Source organism: Sminthopsis crassicaudata, chromosome 2 (assembly GCF_048593235.1).
Source record: "Sminthopsis crassicaudata isolate SCR6 chromosome 2, ASM4859323v1, whole genome shotgun sequence".
Lineage (NCBI taxonomy): Eukaryota > Metazoa > Chordata > Mammalia > Dasyuromorphia > Dasyuridae > Sminthopsis > Sminthopsis crassicaudata.
Window position 1 is genome coordinate 226,037,374 of NC_133618.1, and position 8,829 is coordinate 226,046,202.

Here is an 8,829-nt window from a genome sequence, read left to right on the forward strand (position 1 = left end):
TGCTAAAAGTTAACATTTCCTGTTAGTGATGATTAGATTCAGCTTATGTTACCTTGAAGTACAAACAGATGATCTTTGCTTTTTAGATTATCATATTCCAAATCTTATTCTTGTCTCTCATAAATTAGTAAACTGTCTTAAATTATTTGAATGTTTCTCATTAGTAGTGAACAAGCTTTTTTCTAGATGCTTGCAATAGTATTGCTTAATAAATGAAGTTCTTAAGCATAACCATCACAATTTTTGGTCAATTATTAAACTTGCTGCTTTTTTCTTTTAGTGTTATGTGGATTCTAGCCAACTATCTTTTGCTCTCTGTTCCCAATATCTTGAGACAATTTGCTATATGGCAATGAGATACAGATTTTAACTCTCTCTGAAGAATTAAAAAATTCTTTCTGAAGAGGACAATGGAGAGGCAAGGCACATGGTGGGCATGAGTAGGCTAAAACATGTAACCAACAAGGGACTCTAAAGCATAGGAGTAAAAGATAATGAATTTATATATTAGGAAGATAAGATGGGTTGGTATCATGGCAAGAGCAGTCAGAGTGTTACACTAGTACTCTTGCAATATTAGGAAGAAGTAAGAAAGGCCTCCAATATGAAGTGAATACCTGAATAAACTCTCTATAGTAAACTTGGGGGGGGTGGAATCATGGAAAAGAATCACATAGGATGAATAGGAACAGATAGATTGAAGGGTACAACATTGGAGGGAACATCTAAACTGATGAGATAGGAGATTTGAGTAACAGAGATTTCCTGATGTTTAGCCTTTTTAAAAATCAAATTCCATTTTTTCCCTAGAACTGTGATCATGAGGATATGTGGACTTGTTCTCAAAATCATTCATTTTGACTTCTATACTACTCATGTTTTTCAATATTTTTTATACCTTTTTCAACATTTGTAATTTTCTAGTTAAAAATTGCCATTTTCTTTTTGTAGTTCCCACTCATAACATTTTTAGCAAGCTTTAATTGCTTCAAAATTTTTCCTTATACCAAATCTATATTTGCTTCTTTGCAATTTTTGCCAATTGTTCTTAGTTCTTCCTTTTTGAACAAACAAAACAAGTCTAATCTCTTTTCCATGTTGTAGTCCTTCAAATACTTGAAAAGAAAGCTATTATGCTCATATCCCCATCCCTTAGTGATGAACCAAGGTGCTCTCTTACTATGATCTTATTTATTTTTGATATCAACTCTAAGTTGGGAATGTTATATCCTTTCCAATCCAAAAATCATTCTCCTTGGCAGAAAAAAAAAGAAAGCAAAACCTAAATTAAGCATCTCTTCATCATTAGTTTATTCTCAGTTCCCAATACACTGGAAACCAAACCAAAACAAAAAACCCTAACTCTTTTTCATTATCCTTAACTTTTACCAGCCTCATTTTATTATGAGCTTTTAGTATTTCTGACACTTTTCATAGGCCATGCTATAATTTCTAGCATAACTTTTGATTTAAACTTAATTAAAATTAAATTTTAAATTATAACCTTAACTTAAAATTATGCTTTTGCCATACAAATACAAAATTTGTATATTTGTTGTTAGCTCTGGTACCAACCTTTGTTTCCATTTTTTGTGTATATCTTAACAAAATCTAAATTGTTGAGTTCTTGGTACATCCCCATATGTTTACTTAGACCACTCCCCTATTTTCTTTTCATTGGAATTCTTCAGAATTTCATTCTTGACATCTTATCATCCCTTCCTGGACTGACTTCACCTATAAAATGTTATTCCATGGAATTCTACTTATTTTTTATCTAGACTCTTTGCAATTTGTGCTGCCAAAATCTAATCTAACAATACATAGCTTTCCTCTCTTTCTCTATGATAAATTCTAAGAAAAAGGAGTCAAGCTTCCTTGAAATGCTGCCATCATTTCCATCCTATCAACCAATTCTTCCCTGTTGATGAGAATCATATTCAGAATATAACTTCTTTGTTAATTCAAGTCAGATAAAAATTATTAATAAATCTATTTTTGGAAGACTGTAAACTCCAGCTGATGTTTGGATAACTTAAGTCTCTTACTATCATTTGCTCACACCTCTGTCAAAATTCATCTCTGACTCTTCAAATCTTTTTTCTTCCTGGGCTTTCCTTTTTAAAATGAACATTATAGTATCCTCCTGATAATTTGGTATGTTAAAAGGTAGTTCTCGAATCTTTTCATCTAAATTGTCTACTCTGTTTTTTTTTGATATCTTCTCTGAGAGCTGATTTCTACCTTAATTTTCATTCTAATCTTTTTTAATTATTTTACTTCTCTTTTGAACCATTTTGGAAGCTTATTCCATTATTTCTGGGGTCCTACAAAATTTATTGCCTTACTTTTCCTTTTCATAGTGAATTTAAAAATATTTTTCCTTTATTCTGTAGTATTTAGTTAGTTAAGATCTAACATTTACATAGTATTTTAAGGCTTATGAAGTATTTTATGAAAATTTCATTTGATCCTCACAACTGTTTGGTAGGAGTTATATGTTATTTTTATTTTGTAGAGGAAACAACTTATTTTGAGAGATGTTGTAAGTGACTTGTCCAGGGTCATATGGAATATAAGTAGAAAGAAAGAAAGAAAGAAAGGAAGGAAGGAAGGAAGGAAGGAAGGAAGGAAGGAAGGAAGGAAGGAAGGAAGGAAGGAAGGAAGGAAGGAAGGAAGGAAGGAAGGAAGGAAGGAAGGAAGGAAGGAAGGAAGGAAGGAAGGAAGGAAGGAAGGAAGGAAGGAAGAAAGAAAGAAAGAAAGAAAGAAAGAAAGAAAGAAAGAAAGAAAGAAAGAAAGAAAGAAAGAAAGAAAGAAAGAAAGAAAGAAAGAAAGAAAGAAAGAAAGAAAGAAAGAAAGAAAGAAAGAAAGAAAAAGAAAGAAAGAAAGAAAGAAAGAAAGAAAAAAAGAAAGAAAGAAAGAAAGAGAAAGAAGGAAGGAAGGAAGGAAGAGAAAGAAAGGAAGGAAGGAAGGAAGAAAAGAAAAGAAAGAAAGAAAGAAACAGGATTCAAAACCAGGTTTTCCTATTTTGAAGTCCAGAATGCTGTTCATTTATATTGTTTGCTTTCTCTTTCAGCATACTGTGTCTCTTTACATATGGATTGCTCTTTTTTTTTTTTGCTCCCCCACCTCAAACTATGGCACAGGAATTTTTTCTATTAATGTACTATTTGAAAAACAATCATGACCTACATCTTTATTAACTCTTTGAATAAGTCTGTTGATTTAGTCTTCCTTATTAAAAGCATCTCCACTTTCTACAAAATGTGGAGAAGGGCAATAGGAAGTTGCTGAAATTTTAAAATCTTATCAACAATTTTATGGATCAATTACTCCATGCAAATACTTCCATATGTACCAAGAGATTTTTGCAATAAGGGCATTATCAAACAGAGCAATAAGCTGTTTCTTGATCTTGCCATAAATATGTATAATAACTGGATTGACTGAAATAACTGAGGAAACAAAGGTTCACATGAACTACAATTCCCTTATATGTTAATCAAACGAGTCATTTACAGATTTCAGGTTTAAGTAATACATTTGTTGTATGATTCCACAATCATCAAGAATGTTCATTGAAATTTTGATGAGTTTGATAAATATGTCACTGAAAATATGGTAAATACTCAAAAGCTAAAATATCTCAAGTACTTTTGAGGCTGATACCCTTGCTCTTCTTGATTCTCTATCACAAAAGCTAATTTGTTAGTATTCGAAAAGTTCATAATAGATGCTTTCTTTTCAACCCATACTAGTCAGGAAAATTTTACTTTTGTATACTGGACTATATATTATGACAAGTTTTATTTATACCTTTCATAGTTTGGGGAAGTTTTTTTTTCTTTTTAAAGAAACAACTTCTTTCAGTTTAGCAAACGCTTTTCAGAAGGAATTCTGGAATGAATAGCACCTTTTCCCCCATGCCCACCATAATTCCAGCTAGAAAAAGAAGTGTGTACCTAATTTTTTTCTTTATCAGTTTTACTGCTTCTTTATCTGTGTTTGCTCTTTATATAATGAATTCTTTTCTATCTCCTCTTTTCCATTTGATCTACTACTTGTTACTTTGAGGTTATAGAAGGATACTAGGGCTTAGATATAACCTTTTATTCAGCTATCTTGCCAGAAGTTCCCTTTCCTTTCTTTTCTTGTAATTGTTCTCCATCCCATCACCCTACTACCTTGCCTTCTTTAGTTTATTTGGTTCCTTTTTAGTGTGCTAGTATGTTGATTGACTGTACTTACGTACATTTTTTTTTTTTTTTTAATCATCTTATCTCAAGATCCCTCCCTTTTATTTCAGACTCTTAGATCAGGCTTTACACTGCGCTTGGTCCCTCTTCTCAATATGAGCATTAGCCAAATTCAATGACTTTCCCCAATTAAGAAATTGGGGTATCTGGCTGGACCACTGCCCAAGGAGAAATATTATAGCAGGTATACCTGTAACCTGAAGCTCTGAGTATGGGCCAGGGGAGCAGGTCGGAACACTGGGTTAAGTTGGACCTGGAAGTTAGTCATATAAAATTTTTTTTCCTATATGAATTACCTTTTTGGGAAATGTTTCTTTTCTTTTTGTAGGCTTTATTGATTTGATGTTTCTTGCTGTTTTGAGTGAGGAGGATGGGAATAAATTTAGAAACAATCTTCTTGCAAAGTTTAGAATAATGATTTTTAAATGTTTCCTCCTTGCCCTCTACCAAAAACATCTGATGAAGAAAAAAGCAAAAACATCTATTTAATTATTACAAATACTACTGAGAAGTAGCATAGCAGAGGAGGCAGACTGTTGAAGTGAATTTGAATCTTGCCTCAACTTGCTACATGTGACTCTAGACAACCCATTTAATCCCTCTGAATCTGTCTCCTCATCTATCAAATGGGGATAGTACTGGGATAGTACTTACCTCACAGGGTTGTGTATCAATGAGTACAAACCTTAAAGTGCTACAATTTTATAGGGGATAGCAGGACAACAATGTCAAAGTGAAAACTGCATCACCAATTTCTGTAGGCTAGTTGGAAAGTCTTAATTTGAACAAACATCTGGGATTATTTTGATGAAAACTGATGAGAAAGACTTCCAATTTTTATATTTTGAAATAGTAATACTGAATGAAGTGGCAAACAGAGACCTAGAAACCACTCTTCATTTATTCCTATTTCAAATGCTCTCTTTTTGCTGCTTTTAACTCTACTATATTTAATTGTCTCGTTGCCTGCCATTAGCCTCTTCTGATTTGCTTTACTACTAAGAGGGTCTTGATTCTCTTCATATGTGATAATACTATCTAAATATATGTACAGGTTACCATGCATTTTCAAGACAAAACTATTGTATATCATGTATATCAGTCAATGAAGATTAAGTCCTCAGAAGATTTTTTGCGCAATCTCTAAGACTGATCTCATTATTCTCGTGTTAGCATGGGACACAGAGACAGAAGAACTAAGATAGGCCCTCTAATCCCAGACTAACTCAGAAGTTAGTTCACCATGGAAACCATGTTGAATAATTGTACATGTTGGATTCATTAAAAAGCAGGAACTCGAAAATACACACACACATAAAAAGCAGGGAAAATATACAGATCATCTACCAAAGAGGAGGAGGCCAGAGAAATTATTCAATCACTGGAAGTTCAATATTCTTTCCTGGCCTAGGAAAAGATAGCACTTGTAGGTACAAATTTCAGAGTGAAAATTTCACAGTGAGAAACTGCTCCCTTTATATGTAAGCCATCCTGAATCATACTAGGATGCTAAATATCTCTGCTGGGTAGGATATTTAATTTTAGTTTAATCTAGGAAAGACTGAATCTCTAGGCATCTGTTATAGTGGCACCTGTTAGTTTCTGATCGGTATAATGGGCTATTTCTGTCTTCAAAACTGGAGATTTATCAGCTTGATGATATGACATGTAGAAGAATATACAACCACTTCAGCTACTTCAGCAGCAGATCTTACCCCATGGGTTAGGATCTCTGATAGCTGGACCCCTCCTTTAGATTTTGGGGAAATGAGCAGGTACAGAGTTTTAAGACTGCTAAAGAGTAAAGGCTCTCAAAAAAACTTGAGGTATCATTTTCTAAAAGGGATTCATCTTTGTGGAGGTCAATGCAACAGAACCTATAGAATATACCTACATGAACTCCTAATGTGATGAGAAGGCAATTTTGTATCAGCTTGGTGCAGAGTAAAATCCTAGAATTAACTACTTAGGATACTAAGTAGTTTCCATGTGGATATCTGGTTTCTTAGATAAATAGAACTATTGTTATAAAGTTCAACTAATGGAAGTCACATTGAACTTGTTGAACTTGTTTGAAAAAGTCACATCTGGACTGTCGAATTGGAGGAAGGGGAAGATGGTTATAATTTTTAATAAACATGAAATTGTGGGATCCAGAATGGTTATGTGGGCATACAAAAAGAAGCTAGACTGTCTTCACTGGATTGTGCTGAAATGGTCTCATTCCTTCATTTACAAAGAAGGAAACTGAAACTCAGAAAAGATGGAGCTTTCCTAAGGTCATAGTATATTCAAATCCAAGTTTTTGCAAATGAAGCATTCTTTTCACTATACCATGTTACTTTATCTAATTTTTAACTATAATATATTAGACATTTAATTTTTTTCTTTTAAAAATGTTGCTCATATTTGCTGAAAAATAGTTTTGGATTATCATTTTCAATGTTTTCCATAGAACTGCTGGCATTTATAGATTACTCTTCCAGGTATTCATTTATAAATTACACTTCAAGGTGTAATCAGGTGTTATTATCGATAAATGATTATTAATTAGTACTGGAGTAAATAATTTTATTTCTACTGATGACCAATGATCCATAGAAAAATATCATTTAGGAGTCACAAAGATATAAAAACAACTTAGTTGACATTTTTTAAAGGAGAAAGTAATATTCTCTTATCTGATTTTAAAATAAGATAGGCAAGGTTTTAAAATTAATTGAAGTAAAAATAGGGTAAGTCATTCATCAAATAAAAATTCAGTTCTATATTGTCATTAAGAAGCTTAATGACACAGGCTTCTCAGGAATATTGACTTTAATACACCTCAAAAAACACTACTAGATATCTTATGACCCTAAGAAACCTATTGTTAAAAACATTTAAGTATTAATGGTACTATCACTTTATTGTACTTATCCCAAAAGTCAAGTAGATTTGAGACAAAAGCTTTTTTTCCCTTCTCAATAGTATTTTATTTTTCTAAAAACATATAAAATAGTTTTAACATTCATTTTTGTAAGACTCTGTGTTCCAAATTTTTCTCCCTCCCTCTCTCATCTTTTCCCTGTCCAAGACAAAAACAATCTGATATAGGTTAAATATATGCAATCCTTTTATACGTATTTGCATATTTGTCATATTGTACAAGAAAAACAGACCAAAAAGGGGGGGGGGGAACCATGAGATAGAAAAAATAGACAAATCAAAAATAAAAAAAAGTGAAAATACTATGTTTTGATCCATATTCAGCCTCCATAGTTCTCTCTTTGGATGCAGGTGGCATTTCCCATCCCAGGAGACAAAAGCTCTTATTGATATTGATGAGATTTAGATTTGAGGTACCCAAATGAAATTTCTGGTGGTCAGGGAGTTAAATAAGGTCTAGTGACAGTGCAAGGGTAGGGAGTTCTGAGGATTCCCTTCTAGTGGCGCAAACAGTTCTCTGTAAAGGAACTTACAGACCCAAAAACCTAGACTGGTAAAAGAGGTTTATTATGGGGATTGGAAGTAAGGAAATAAGTGAGGGTAAAGATAAGAGGGTACTGGAAACAGTATTCCAGTGGGCAGAAGCTCCTTGGGGGTGCCAAGCATGGTATGGCTAGCATATTTGGAACCTCTGCAAAGAGAGGGTTTTAGTTTGGCTCTTTTATGATAGGGGCTTTGGCTACAAGCCTAAGGGAGCTCCTGGGTGGATTCCTAGGTTGGCTCCTCCCTGGATTTCAGCTAGGGCTAGAATTTGAATTGAATTTAATGGGTTTCAGGACTGAGCCGACCCCACCCAGATAACAAAGACGAAACTGTTTGTGCTTGGGGTGGAGTCCTCTAACAGAGGCAGAGTCGAAGGAGATTTTCTCCTTTAAGGATTTTCAGTTTTGGGGTTCCCTCTTCAATATCATGTTCTAGAAGCACAGAAATAGGGACCATGAAGCAGTAATATAATAATATGGTCAAGATAGTTCAATAACCTCAAATGTTTTTCAAAAGGAAACAGCAAATAAATAATTGGAATCATTTTTCCTAGTTGGATAAAAGAATGTATATAATTTAAGTAAAGAACAATTCATTAAAAGGCACATCAAATTCTAAAAAAGAAATCTTGGGTGATTATGAGTCCTTATCAACAGTGAGTAATTAAAAAGAATCTGACAAAAAAGAAGCCTTGACCAAGTAGTGCTAAAGACCACCTTATTTCTCTGTTACTGAAAACCTGGTGCTACACTCAACAAAACCCTTTTTAGCTTCCTAAAGCCTTCCAGGCAAGTTCAAATTTCTCATTCTTAGCTTCTAGAATTTAATTGTCTTAACACTTTCTTCCTTTGTTTATGTCTTTCCCCCTCATTAATCAAGTGAATACATCTTGGGTTTTTTGTTTTTTTTTTCTTTTATCACTTTGAAGGACAAAGTCAGGACTACGCAAAATCTTGACTTCATTATTTCTCATCAAGCTTCATACTGAGACTTTATGGTGGGTCTAAACAGTACTGAATATTACCCACAAAAGTCATTAATAGGCACCAGATATCACAAAATTCAAAATAAAATATTACACAAGATCAATAAACTCACAAGT